General features: G+C 40.6%; 1 protein-coding gene across 1 annotated transcript in view; it reads left to right on the top strand.

The window, feature by feature from the left end:
* Positions 1–15394, top strand: part of nlgn4xa (neuroligin 4 X-linked a) — a 149591-nt gene that overhangs the window by 24978 nt on the left and 109219 nt on the right. The window lies entirely within an intron of this gene.

Genomic DNA, 15394 nt, shown 5'->3' with positions numbered 1-15394 from the left:
GAGAAATAATTATGTGTGGTTGTTACATTTCACTCCTGTAATTTTGACTTCTGATGATTATGAAAACAAGATTAAAAAAAAAAACAAATACACTCCTGATCAAAATCTTAAGACCAGTTAAAAAATTGCAAGAATTTGCATTTTGCACTATTGTATCTTAAGAAGGTTCTAAGTAGAGCTTCACGATGCTAAAAGAAGAAATCAGCACAAGAGACAAAAATCTTTGAGCAGGGAATTTATTGAAAACTGCATTTACACTCAAATATGATTTTTTCAGCTGATCACAAGTTTGAGACCACAGCCTTTAAAAGCTAAAAGCTGTGCAAAAATTTGGATTCCATGTCATTTTCTGTCAAGTCTTTACGCTGTCAGGACCTCCTGATGGCAAAAGCAAAAAAGCTCACTGACTTTGAACGTGGTAGGATTGTTGAGCTGCATAAGCAAGGCCTCTCACAACGTGCCATCGCTGCTGAGGTTGGACGCAGTAAGACAGTCATTTTGCATTTTTTAAATGATCCTGAGGGTTATGGAACAAAAAAGTCAAGTGGTAGACTCAAAAAAATTCCACCAGCGCTGAGCCGCAGGATCCGATTGGCTGTCTGTCAAGACACGGGACGATGCTCTACCCAAATTAAGGCCATTACTGGTGCTGACTGCAGCCCAATAACCATGAGACGGCATCTGCGAGGGAAGGGCTTCAGAAACAAAAAACGTCTTCAAAGGCCACGTCTTCTTCGACGCCACAAAACTGCCCGTTTGGACTTTGCAAGGGTGCACCAAACATGGGACACTGAAAGGTGGAAAAAAGTTGTCTTCTCTGATGAGAAAAAATTTAACCTTGAAGATCCCGATGGCTTCCAACGTTACTGGCATGACAAGGAGATCCCAGCTGAGATGTTTTCTACACGGCACAGTTGGGGAAGTGTACAAAAATGGACATCAGTTCCAGACAGTGGATGCCCTTCGTGAAGCCATCTTCAACACTTGGAGCAACGTTCCCACTAGCCTCCTGGAAACACTGGCATCAAGCAAGCAAACGATTGTTTGAAGTGATCAACAAGAATGGTGGGGCTGCTGATTACTGAGTCCTGTTTTTGACACTTTGGTTTCTGTTTTGAGGGGGTTTCGGGTTTTTTGAGCTTTGGTCTTAAACTTTTGATCAGCTGAAAAAAATCATGTTTGAGTGTAAATTCAGTTTTCAAGAAATTCCCTGATCAAAAGTTTTTGTCTCTTCTTCTATCTCTTTCTTCTTTTAGCATTGTGAAGCTCTACTTAGAACCTTCGTAAGATCCAGTAGTTTTTACTGGTCTTAAGATTTTGATGAGGAGTGTACTGTCCCACATTCCATTTTGTAATGATGGCAATTTTGTACTGTTGTGAAAAAAAAGCACAGCCATTTCCTTGACAGCAGATTGCTTTCACTAAAAGACATTTCCAGACATTCACTACATGAATCGTTCATCCAATAATAGGGAACATGAGCTTGGATTAGATACCTGTGAGACGTTTGTATCACCTACTGATGCCGTGTTGGGGCCATGATCTAATCCTCCTTATGAATGGTAACAATAGTTAAGACATTTGCAGTATATGTTCCTGGTTGAGGAGCCAGTGGTGAAAAGTTATGAGTGTAAGGTAATGAGTGTAAAGTTTATGACCATCTGCCTCTTGGTCATATCCTGCCTCAGCACTGTGGAAATTCATAGCAGTCATTAGCATTCTCTGGTTGTTGCAGCACACTGTTCCTGATAATGATAGTCGCCCCCTATCTAGGACACCCGAGCGTAACATTAGCTGGTATAGTGTTAGTTTATAACCAGCTGTTGTTGTTTAGCTGGCTCTTGTCAGCTGTCTGGGCATGCATGTCTAATCTGCTGTTAATAAGTCACTGCAACATAACAGCAAAAAATGAGCATATTTATGCATGTTTTCATGTGTTAGTGCACTGACTTCAGTTCAGGAGATGATGCTTGAGGTGAGGAAGAAGAGGATGGCGACCCTTTCTCAGATCATAAAACATAAGTATGATCCTCCGTATCTGGAGTCTGAAGGTGCAGGCACAAGTTTAAATGTCCTCCACCAAACACAAACACCTACAACTTCTTTCGTCTTTGGTGTACTACGTATGTGGATGGTCTCCTACGTAAAACACAGTCAGGCAGAAAGGAGATGACCTTACCAGCAACTGTGTTCAAAAATGGTGAGACAACATGTCAGCGTCCACAAACTGGACCACGCTTCTGTGTCCGTTTAATTGATTAAATATAAGTTCATGAGAAAGCATTAGTTTGTTGGATGATGTAATTACACACTAATCTATTTATATTTGAGTACAACGTCCTTTTTTCCTATTAAATAACCTAAAAAAATGACTGACTGTACCTTTAACAGCAGTAACATGCAGGTATGGGAGGTATGATTGATCTTTAAATGTAAAGCATCAAGACAATAACAGCATTTTAAAAACTATTTAAAGTGACAGAAAGGAAGTAATCAGAGCGGGATTGTGATTGGTCAGATTAAATTTGATTGAATGATGGACTGAATTCACCAAAGCACAGCACACTGCAAATCATAGTGTGTGTGTGTGTGTGTGTGTGTGTGTGTGTGTGTGTGTGTGTGTGTGTGTGTGTGTGTGTCTGTGTGTGCGGAGGGGGGCGTGGGGGGGGGTGTTAGAGTGCAATTTAACTGAACTAAAATGAAGTGTGACCAAACCTTTAAAACGAGAGGACAGTACAGTGGTTACTGTGACATGATGCATTGAACTGTTGAAATTAGTATTTGCATGAACTTTAAAAATAAAAATGAAAGTCACCACCTGTTAGACACGCCTTTAGAAGATTTTTAGCTCAGAATACAGTGTGTCAATTTTAGCAAAAAACGGTGATCTTTAATTAGTGAATCCATTTATCGATCTATTTCAACTGATCCAGTTTTCCAGGTTGTTTTAATTGAAATTCATATATCATGTGATGGTAGTGATAAGACATTGTTAAAAAGGTCCTCAGAATTCTGACAGTTAATCTTGAATCAACATTTTGCTGAACTGATCGAGATAACAGATGGAGATGATGAGGAGCTGAGCCAACATTACCACAAATTAAATCAAGACCTGGACACCAAACAGGGGGACTTTCTTTCCAAACTGCAGTAAAGCATACTTATAGAAACAGCTTTAAAGGTGTCTCTTGTGTTATGTGTTATTCTTGTCATGACGTTGTGGGTTTCTGACTTGAGGAGCAGACTTTATTTACAGTAGGACACTGACTGAAGGTGAGCAGTTGGGCAGTGAGAAGGAGCTAGTTTGAGTGGGGAATTCAGGTGGAGTCTGCAGGAGGAGAGATGCTGTTATGGGTGGTCAGCAGACTTGTCTGAATGGACAGGGATGGAAATCAAAAGTTTTACTTGTTGGTAGGCTGTTTGATTTGGTAACGGTAGCAGGAAGGCAGGCTGAGGTCCGTGGCTAACAGAAGTGAATCGGTGGATAATGTGCAGGCAGGTGAGGTACAGGTAAGTCCGTAGATCCACAGAGAGCAATTTGCTGTGTGAGCAGCCTAAGCTGGTGACCGGCAGTGAGTGCTTGACTCCTCACAGGAAGACAGGCAAATCCTTCAAGGAATGGGAAGTGAGCGCCTGATGGGGAAACAGGGAGAAGCACAAGGTGAGATGAATTACTCAGCATCAAGCAGTAAACTGAGTGAGATAAATTTCTACGGTGGTGGATTCAACAATCTGGCAGAGAACTGCAGCCACAGTCGGACCATAGACACACAGCCTTAATGAGGACATACACTGCAGGTGTGAGACTGCAAGCCTGGGAAGGGCAGCTCCACCCACAGGTGGAACACAAACTGGCCTACCTCTCCATCTGAGAGGAACAAATTAGAGATGAGGGCAACCCCCCCCAAGTCTGCCCAAACCTCGACAGTTCCCCATTCGCTCTAGGTCAATAAAAGCATGGATTTGGGAATGCTCTGTCTCTATATATAATATTTATGAACTATATCTAACAGTTTTATGTTATATTACATTTACTGTTTACTATTTTTTGACAGTTTTATGGCAGTAAAACAAAACACTTGGACTGCCTAATCTTATCTGTGTGCTCCTTGCTCTCACAGAGGAGGATAGTATTTCAAAGTACTGTTGGTACCTGGGTTTATGGCCAAAATATAATGATGCTTCCATGTGTATTGTGCTGTGAAGTCTGTAACAGATGGGAACTTATAGACAACAGGAAACAATCACAGTGCAAAATGAGCCAGCAGACCCACGAGGATCAGCTCCACGAGATTATCACCAGATTCTTCTTAGCAGTGACCCAGGCCTGCTGCTCATGCTCTGAGAATGATACATGGACATGAATGTCCTTGATCAGCTAGTTAATTGAAAGCGATCAGCAACTGTCTTTTGGTGGTTTTGGTCAGATTGCCTGATTGGCTCTTTTTGAGATTCAGATTGCAGTTATTTTTTTCCAGTTATATATTTGATGCATTTGTTTCTCAGGGTTCAGCCTGTGAAGGCAGCTGTCAGTCAGCACACAGTGGTTGAAAGAACTGCACAGTTTCACTTTTTTCTCTGCTGAGTACATGTCATAAATTATGATGCTTCTCTATGCAGCAATAATTGGGAGCTTTTCAAGACTCCTTACATTTCACCATCAGTCAACAATTGTTTGTCCAAAGAGAGAGGAAATGCAGAACTTCTCGTCAAACGCAGAGTTCTGCTAGTCAACACTGCTTTGTACCAAGCTTATTAGAGTGCTGTTAACCACGAGTGTTGCATGATTAAAATAAAAGGAAGAATGAGGCTTGAGTGGAAGGCTCATCTATAATAGGTTGTTTTCCACACTCCCTTGTTTGAGTGGGCACTTATGATTTGGAGTAGGTGTGACACTGGTACCAGCTGAGCACTTTAACCATTAAGGCTCTTCAGAGACCACCATGGACAGCGCTCTAAAAACCACAGTGTGTAACTTGGAGTCATTGAAGGTCAGGGGTAGCAGGCTCGCCAGGCTGTTTTAGGAAGCAACACGACCATGTCGACAGGCTCTGAAAGGATAGTGAAGCACATTAAGTTGTGTGTCTGGCTCAGATCTTTGACAGCTCCATGCTAAATTTAGTCTGAGCTCTTGAGTACACAGTAGATTAAAAAGTGCAGGAGAGGGATAATCTCACAATCCTAGTTTGGTGCACAGTTGGGAGCTATTCTCAAATTATTAAGCACTTCCACACAAAACACACGCACACACACGCACACACATGCACACACACACACACACACACACACACACACACACACATATATATATATATATATATATATATAGGGGTATATGGGTTTTACCATTATTTATAGTGTTCACATCGTAGATTAATTCTAAAATCATCCAAACTATGAAGAAATACACATGGATTTATTTAATAACAAAAAGATGTTAATCAAACCAGCACATGTTTTTTTTGGCACATCTTCCTTAGATGACAGCTTTGGCATTTTCTCAGTCAGCTTTATGAGGCAGTCACCTGCAATGGTTTCCAGTTAACAGCTGTGCCCTGTCAGTGAATCGCCCTGTTTGAGTAGTGTTCTAATATTATGGCAAGAACTACTCAACTAAGTAAAGAAAAATGACAGTTCATCATTACTTTAAGAAACGAAGGTCAGTCAATCCGAAAAATTTCAACTTTCTCAACTTTGAAACGCTCCTCAAGTGCAGTCGCAAAGACCGTCAAAGGTTCTGATGAAACTGGCTCCCATCAGGACCGCCCCAGGAAAGGAAGACCAAGAGTTCCCTCTGTTCCACGGGAGAGGTTCATCAGAGTTACCAGCCTCAGAAAACACAAGTTAACAGCACCCCAGATAAGAGCCCACCTAAATGCTTCACAGAGTTCAAGTAGCACACACATCTCAACATCAGCTGTTCAGAGAAGACTGCGTGAATCTGGACTTCATGGTGGAACTGCTGCAAAGAAGCTGCTTCTAATGAAGAACAACAAGAGGAAGAGAATGGCTTGGGCCAAGGCACACTCAGCCAGCATGGTTACCACAGCACTCTGCAGTGACATGCCATCCCATCTGCTTTACTCTTAGTGGGGCCATCATTTGTTTTTCAACAGGACAATGACCCCTAAACACACCTCCAGGCTCTGTAAGGGCTATTTGACCAAGACAGAGGGTGATGGAGTGTCAGATGACCTGGCCTCCACAATCACCTGATCTAAACCCAACTGAGATGCTTTGGGATAAGTTGGACTGTGGAGTGAAGGCAAAGCAGCCAACAAGTGCTCATCACCTCTGGGAACTCCTTCAAGACTGTTGGAGAACCATTTCAGGTGATGACCTCATGATTATTGTAGGGTCTTTACCCACAATACAAAGCGCCTTGAGGTGACTGTTGTGATTTGGCGCTATATGAATAAAATTGAATTGAATTGAATTCCTTATGTGTTCCTTCATAGTCTATAGGACTTCAGTATTGATTTAAAATATAGGAAAAAAAAAGAAAAAAAATGAAAACATTGAATAAGAAGGTGTGTCCAAACTTTTGACTGGCACTGTATATGATATTGATGAGAACCTTCAGGGGTCTATGTACTTACGTGTCAATTTTAAGTTAACCCAGGGTTTCCCTCTGTGCAGTCATGAAAGGGGTGCTACTGGCAGCATCTGACCGATCTAAAAGGGTCATTTCACCAGGCATATGATTTTTTCCACAGCAAATGAGCCATATGAGTGCCCCCTGAAATGTTATCACAAAAGATCTAAAGGACAGGCAATAAATGCCAGAGCCAGTTGTTAATCTGGTGATTTAGTACACAGAGTGCAAACTAAACATTTTACTTAATTATTTTCTGTCTGAGTGCGCTCTCACTGCTGCTGTTTATTAGATGGCTGGACATTAGACCTCTGAAACTTTAACCTGGTTATATTATCATTATTATTGTTGTAGGGTCATCACCTTATAATATAAAGCGCCTTGAGGCGACTGTTTTTTGGCACTATATAAATAAAATTGAATATAAACATTTAAGGTTACTCTCCCACAGCCTGATAAAGGAGACGTGAACGTGGCTTAAGTTTCTTAGCAGATCAAACTGATTGAACAGGTATTCTTGGTGTGTGTTCTGTGTTCTCATAGCTGCCGTTCCAGCACAGTTAAAGACACTAAGCAGCAGATCAGCTTAACAAGCTGCACATATAAAGCATACTCCCCCAGCAGAGAATCTCGATTGTGCTTAAAATACGCTGCAGATAAAGACTCAGTGAAAACGTGGCGCTTCCAGCTGATTTGAAGCTGAAACTCAGAACATAACCTGCTCCTGACACTTTTAGTTTTTATTCTGTGGCCTGCAGACTCGGTGCTGTTAAAGGGGTTCAGAGTAAAGATTAAATATAAAAAAAAGAATTCAAACATATAATATAACAGACGTAACACTATGTACAAATTTGATATGAGGTCAGCAAGTACAGTGCAGGTGTCCTGTTTTAGGATCGTATTTCAGCACTTATCAAACAATAAAACTGTTGTAAAATAGTTTTCAGCCAACAGAAAATAAAACAAAGACTTCAGATACTGAAACAATTTCGACCTCCCCTATTCTCCAAGTGATTTTCCAGGAATGTGACCCTATTTTCTGGAGAAAAGCTTTTAGAGTTTGACTGCAACTAAATAAATGAAATGTATTTAAACTAAATAATGTTTTGTTACTTTCTATATGTAAACAATGCCAACTTGACATTAAACCTGTTTTATGCTATTTGGGCCTCATCTAAAAATTATGTTAGAAAAAAAAAGTCACACATAACTGACTTTCTAGTGACACCTCCACTGGTGTCAGTGATATTTCACATGAACAGTGTCAGTTGTTTTAGAAAGGAAAGAAATAAAAGATGCACATTATTGTACTTTGATCTGTGTTTTTACCTTTATTTTTATTAAATTATATATGTTACTGTTTTAGGAGAATGGAACCTGCTTTTTTATTTATCTCTATGAATTTCAGAAGCACTTGAATAACATGAGTAACACTTAAAGTAAGTAAACCCATAAATGAGACTCCTGTTCAGGTAAATACAACTAAAAAATCATATGTTGCAGGAACTTTCATATTAGTAGTTTAAAATATTAATTCTGAGTAGTTTTTACTAAATCAAGAGGACATCTGACTTAAATTATTCAGTACTTGGTACAGTTTTTATCTTGGTTCTCAAACTTGAGTGTAACTACACTACAAACTCCACTGCTAGTACAACATGCATTTCATATTCCAACTTTTTTAAGGCAATCGATATACTATTAACCAATGAGTTAATATCTAATTAGAATTTACAGTCTATGATGAATAACCACATTTTAGTCATTAAATATGAGAAGAGGTTTTGTTTAACAGAACTAAATGATCCCACTTTGGCCCTCCATGACTGCCACAGTGTTGTGGTGGAGGGGTTTATGTGCCCTAGTAGTCCTCACAGCTAAAGAGTAGACACAGGTACACACATTGGCTTCTCTTCAGTGGCTCCCTGTTAAATCCAGAATTGAACTTAAAAATCCTTCTTTTTGCATTCAAGGCCTTGAATAATCAGGCCCCATCTTATTTGTAGCTGTGGCTCAGGAGGTAGAGGAGGTCACCTACTGATCGGAAGGTCAGCAGTTTGATCCCTGGCTTCTCCAGGCTGCATGCCCAAGTGTCCTTGGGCAAGATACTGAACCAAGTTGCCCTCTGATGCAACCATCGGAGTATGAATGTGTGTGAGTGGGTAAATGCAAATGTGGTGTATGAAGCACTTTGAGTGCTCAAAGTAGAGTAGAAAATTCCTATATAAGAACCAGTCCATTCACCATCTCAAAGACCTCATAGTCCCATATCACCCCAACAGAGCACTTCTCTCTCAGACTGCTGGCTTACTTGTGGTTCCTCGGATACTTAAGAGTAGAATGGGAGGCAGAGCCTTCAGCTTTCAGGCCCCTCTTCTGTGGAACCAGCTCCCAGCTTGGATTCAGGAGACAGACACCCTCTCTATTTTTAAGATTAGGCTTAAAACTTTCCTTTATGATCAAGCTTATAGTTAGGGCTGGATCAGGTGACCTCCCTTAGTTATGCTGCTGGGGGGCTTCCTTCTTCATTCACCTCTTTTCACTCTGTTTATTATATAAGCTTGTTTCCGCCACAAAAAAAAAGTTGGAAAAAAGTAAAAATTTTCTCAAAAGTTTGAATAAATAAGTTGAAATTTTGAGTTACATATCTCAAAATGTGGAGTTAACTCAAAGTTTTGTTTTTTTTAACTTGAAATTTCACATTGGCTCTACAGTCAGAAAGCTCCATGGAGGTAGGTCATTTCCTTTGCTGCCTTTAAGCAGGAGGCTGAAGGCAGCAGCTGTTTAACAGTCCAACATGAAAACACTGATTCCTTTTATGCAGCTCGCTTTTGTTAGAAGGATTCAAAGGTCAAAATCCTGATGACAATTTGCTCATGTTTACTACACACTGCTAGCTAACTAGTACTGTTGCTACCCGGTTTTGAGTGTGCCTGTGTTGGTGTCATCTGCTTCCGGGTAACAAGAAAATGACTTCTTTCGCAGCGCTTCATCATTCGCAGAGCTAATTCGAAATTTCAACTTATTAACTTGAAATTTCAAGTTATTTTCTCCAAATTTTGACTTAATTTTTCAAAATTTCAAGACATCTAATTAAAAATTTTGAGGTAATGTGTCAAAATTTTTGAGTTTGGGATAGCAGAAAAAAATTGTTATTAGTGGCAGAAACAAGCTTCCATAGTTTATACTCCACTGTGCATTCAATCATTAGTTATTATTAATCTGTCTCTCTCCCACAGTGTGTCTTTTGTCCTGTCTCTCCCCCCCCTCAGCAGATGCCCCCCCCCCCCTCCCTGAGCCTGGTTCTGATGGAGGTTTCTTCCTGTTAAAGGGAGTTTTTCCTTCCCACTGTCACCAAGTGCTGCTCATAGGGGGTCGTTTTGACTGTTGGGTTTTCTCTGTATTATTGTAGGTCTTTACCTTACAAGCACTTTGAGGTGACTGTTGTGATTTGGTGCTATATAAATAAAACTGAACTGAAGAGAATGGTGCTGAAAGGTATACACTGATGCACCCCCACATCATCACAGATGCAGGGTTTTGAACTGAGAGCTGGTAATAGGCAGATGGTGCCTCTCCCCTTCAGTCTGGAGGACACAGCATCCATGTTTTCTGAAAATTATTTTTAAATGAGTCTGATCACAGAACAGTTTTCCACTTCAGTCCATTTTTCAATCTGACCCAGAGAAGATGATGGCATTTCTGGATGGTGTCCATGTATGGATTCTTCTTGGCATCATAGAGCTTTAACCTGCTGTTATGGCCACTGGACCCTGCAGGTCGGGGGTTGTAACGCCTCCATTTGTGGATGGGAAGGTGAACTGTGTCAGCAGGCAGTGATTTCTGGATGTGTCCCTGAGGCCATGTTAAAGAAAAAAATGGTGCTCACTGATGTTATAAAACTCCTTTCAGTTTGTGGAGAATCAGAAATTCTTCAGCCTTAAAACACATAGAAGTCAAAATATAGTCTGTCTTTGCATTCACCTTTGATGTAATAACAATAGCTACATAACTGTGACTATTGCTGTACTTTGTAATTTGGGTTTGTAGGTGTCACTCTATGTAATGCCGTGGTACAGGGAAGAAATGTACCATTTCCCACCCCTGATTTGTACAGTTTTGGTTGAAATCTTCCAAAACAAATGCTATTCAGCCCCATTATGACTTGATCCATTTGTACAACGAGATCTTGAAAGCTTTTCGTCAGAGCAGACATTGTGAAACACGACACACTACATTAATCCAGGCAGCACTATGTCTCTGAGCTATTTTAATGGAAGTTTGAAAGCTGTGGGAGCCAGCGTGTGTTTAGAGGTGAGCAGAATCTGTAGGAAAGCACATCATAGTGACTATTTAAGCAGGCCACCTAAAATGGACTCTCTGGTTTTTTACTTTGACATAACACAAAATGTAAGGCTTGTGCAACATCTCTGGCTTGGTAAATGGGCCAAACATTACTTTCCAGCCTGTGCCTGTATCACATTAGGTCTTATTATTGCAAATATAGAAACAAAAGCATGAGGAACAGTGGATGAAAGAGTCATAATAAAGTGTCTCGACAGTCTGAGCTCAGCAGGGAGTGACATGTCTATCCCAGTTAGCTCCCTTCACTGTCCATCATCTTTATATCCCTTGAGTTGGCCTTTTCAGAAATCCAGTGTACTGTCAAAATATCCCGCCAGCTGAGGATCAGGGTGGGATTTACACTTTTTCTGCACCTCAAGTGGGTTGACAGATTAAGACACCTATTCTTTGTTATCTGAAGTTGAAAGAGTAAAATCCACTACAGCCAGTGCTGAGCATGTTCAAATGACTGTATTGTCATAGGCTTTTAGATTTCTTGCTGAATCCATTGGCAAAGCAGACACGGTTCTGGCTGTCTGCATCCGAAATGCCCAAGCATTCTTTTCATTTGTTTGCATAAAGAGAGGATGGGTATATGAAGATATGGATAGATGAAGTGGGAAGCAAAAGAAAGGGAGGGCAGTTTGGAGTGTGTGTGTGTGTGTGTGTGTGTGTGTTTCTAAGGCAGTAAAGCTGACTTTATCAGCCTCTGCAGTAGACCGGGGAGGTGGCATGCAGCTATAGTGAATTAATCAGAGTGAAGGTGTTTCCTCAGGGGGGCTTTCTCATAGAGGAAGACAATGCCATGCTGGCTCACTTCCATTTCTTAATTGTCAACATCTCCTGCATTGGTTCTATTTTACTGTTTAGCACTGGGCTCAAATTTGAGATCCAAAAGAGTGCTAAATTTGTGTTTCCTTCATGTGCATGACCAGCAGCTTCATCTTTCAGTCTGAATTTACTCCAAGCTCCAAGAAGACATTTTTCAGCTCTTTGTGCTGCTCCCTAAATTAAAATACTCTTGACTGCATTTTCCTCCCCGGTGCAGTTCAGTTCTTACTGTGCATCTCAGCGCTAAACACATGAAGTGATGTCATTCTGTAGGATGTAAAGTAAGCTCTTCCACTTTATTTGGTGTAGTCTAAGGTTCAAATTGGCTGCCCTCAGCCACAGCCTGACTACTTCACACTTATTCTTACATGTTTTTTTTTATAAGAATTCAAATCAAACACAGTCCTATGCTGCCTGCTTTCTGCTGCGTTCACACAGTTAAGTAACTGGATTGATCCGACACCTACAACCATAATTAGACTGCACTGCTCTGCAGCTCAGGAGGATGGAGGATTTAAAGCGCCCATATACAAAAAAATCTAATCATGAAATAAAGTGAAACACATCACTCATGTCTCTGCCCTGTATGTATTTACAATGTCATATTTAATGTACTGCAATGTACTCATATTTATATAGAGCTTTTCTATTCTTAGTGACTGCTCACGGAGCTCAAAGGAGAACATATGCTAACACGTCAGTTACTTAGCCTTTGACTCTGAATCATTTGGCACATGAACCATGAACCTGCTGTTAACCATTTTTGCCTGTTTTCAGCTGCTTTTGCTCTATTTAGCATCCTGATAAGATTGGTGTATGGGTTTGTACAGGAATATTATCATTATGTTTTTATACCTTCTCATCCAAAGAAGTGGATGATAGTTTAAAAGGGAATCATACATCTTTAAATGTATTATTCCCTGGCACAGTGACAATGGTGTAAGTAGTACTACAGTGTAGAATATACTGTTTAGCACTGTGTATTTATTCAGGAGACTCATGCCTATAAATATTTTAAAATCTCCAAGTGGGGGAAAATCTATGGGGAAAAGGGAAAATCAGATTATGATACTGCATTTAAACCTATTCTAGGTCATCAGGCCAGTGATTTTTTTTCTTTTTCTTTTGTCACTGAGCAACATGGTGAAATGTTGAAATTTCCTTGATGTACTGAGTGACTCATGTTCAGATTCAAGATTTATGAATATGCAGCCACAGTGTGAGGCCTTTCATGCAGAAGAGAACACGCTTCCATCTTTTAAAAACTGACATTTTTATTGCTTAACTGATCCCAGTTGTTATTGTTAAATGCTGCATTTTCACTAATGCCAAAGCTGTGATCGCCGGGCTCTCTATTCAGCGCTAAGTGGTTTTCCAGTGGTGAAAGTGTCTGTAAAAGGCAGAGAAGGGCATGTCAGACATTCATAGACAAAAATTGAAGGAAATCTCTTCAGACTGGGTCATGACAGAAGGACAGAGAAGTGGTATCTGTCCTTCTCTAAGTCTGCTCGTCACAGGTGACAGACATATAACAACAGTCAGGATGCGACGTTTGAGTGGAGTGATCTTGTGACATGATCCACTTGGTTGCCATCAGACTGTTTTTAAAGCAGCCCTTGAAAAATACATTGTGTCATATGAGTGATAAAAATCAACGTAGGTTTGTTTTTCTTTGTGTCATTGAGCATAATTTTTTCATATTGTTCAATTAGCCCATTTATTTGTGGAGTCCGAAAACCGGATTTGGATCAGAGTATTTATGTTATACACCATCTGTTTTTTATAATTTTCTTTTTGTTTTTACTGCCATTTTGCTGAAGTTACTAATATCTCAGAGATATACACAAAATGTACAACACAAAAGAACCGGGACGCTACGTGAATGCTAACTAAAAACAGAATGCCACGATTTGCATGTCATTCAAACACAATACGCAATTGGAAATATAGTGTTGCGGTAACAGCACCGTCTTTGGACCGGGGTTTGAATCCCGGCCAGGGCATGCATCCACTAAGGGTGCCCAGACTAGAACCAAGCTACTCAAGTCTACCGTGGAACATGAGTGAGAGAAATATAACTGAAGCCACACCGGCCCAGATGAACAAGGTCCACATCAGGTGTTGAGGAATCAATAAGAAGGAACAAGGAAATGTGAACACGAGATGAGAATGCAGAACTGATGAAATGCTACTACACAGGTGATCCCAATGAAAGCGGTTACATGCAGAGGATGTGGGACCTGTGGATTCTTTGAAATCCAACAACTTCAAACTAGAAGCTCAGTGTTGCAACATACGCAAGAAGCAACTGCTACTGCAACTAGAGACTGACGAGCATGAGGTCCATACCAGAGGCCACAGAAACTGCCATGCAATGACTCACAGCCTTGGCAAACCAGTATTCCAGAGAGAATACACCAGATGTTCTCCATTGAACCATCAAAGTGTACTCTCAGTGGCAGGGAAACAATATGAGAACAATCACCACCACCACCAAGGCTGGAGATGGAGCAATACTGGAAGACCATAAAGGAGAAGGATGCAAGACACAACACCAGTGCTCAGTGGCTAGTGGATCTAAGAGCAGACCACAGCAACCTCCGTGAACAGGCTCCAGTAACCATCAGAGTCTCATGTATGAAGCTAACTGCACTACATGAGCGCCTGGCAGCACAAATGAACCAGACACACCCGGGATGGCTGACCGAAGGCCGGGCAGTTCCACCTGCCCACCAGTCAAAGCATTTCTCACATTTACAAGAGGAATTCCAGACTGTTGAGCAGCTACAATCCTGTATTAGGTAACAATGGAAAAGATTTAACTTTTAAAACCACAGTAAGTTAGTCTGCTCAATACTCAAATACTCAATACTCAAGATTTAAAAAGAAGAAGAAGAAGAAAAAACGAAGTAAACACTGTCCCAAACTTATTTTAAAGTATTTTACTGGCATCAAATTTAAAATGCATTTTACAAAGAAAAACAATCACATTTCTTAGTTCCAGCAGCTGATATGGTGTCTTGGTACTTTAGCAATCATTCCATTGTGTTTTTATTTACACGTAGAATAGAATCAAATTTTTTTTGGAAATGGATTTTTATGTGCCTTGTGATTAACTGAGGCACAGCTGATTGTTTTGTTGTCTGTGTTTGTGTCTATGCATGTGTGTATGTTTGTGTGACCAATCTGAGCAGATGTGGATGTTCATGCTTGGCTGGATTATGCTAACATGGTACTAGCCTGTGTTTGTGCAGCTTGCTCTCTTAGTGAGCAGCTTTAATGTGCAAACTCTCCACCATCCCAGCCATGCTGTCACATTATGGGCCCACTGACACCTATTCTCCACTATTTCATGATCAGCAAATGCTACGTGCTTCATGGAGGTGTGAGCACCATGCTCAAATGGTCCATTGTGAACTGTGTAGGAGCTCAAGGACTGTTGGACAACATGGATAATGGGCCTCATCTTTTCAACAAAATTTCAGTTGTGTCATCTGCCTGATTACATGACAATGAAGCTGCACTTGCAGTAATAACCCCTATTATTTCTCATCTAGATATGACGCTCAGTCTGAGCATCAGATATAGTCCCATTTGTGTGCTTGTTAAATATTGATATTAAGT

Source organism: Archocentrus centrarchus, chromosome 2 (assembly GCF_007364275.1).
Source record: "Archocentrus centrarchus isolate MPI-CPG fArcCen1 chromosome 2, fArcCen1, whole genome shotgun sequence".
Classification (NCBI taxonomy): Eukaryota; Metazoa; Chordata; class Actinopteri; order Cichliformes; family Cichlidae; genus Archocentrus; species Archocentrus centrarchus.
Note: the sequence above shows the minus strand (reverse complement) of the source record. Positions and strands in the feature narration are given on the sequence as shown.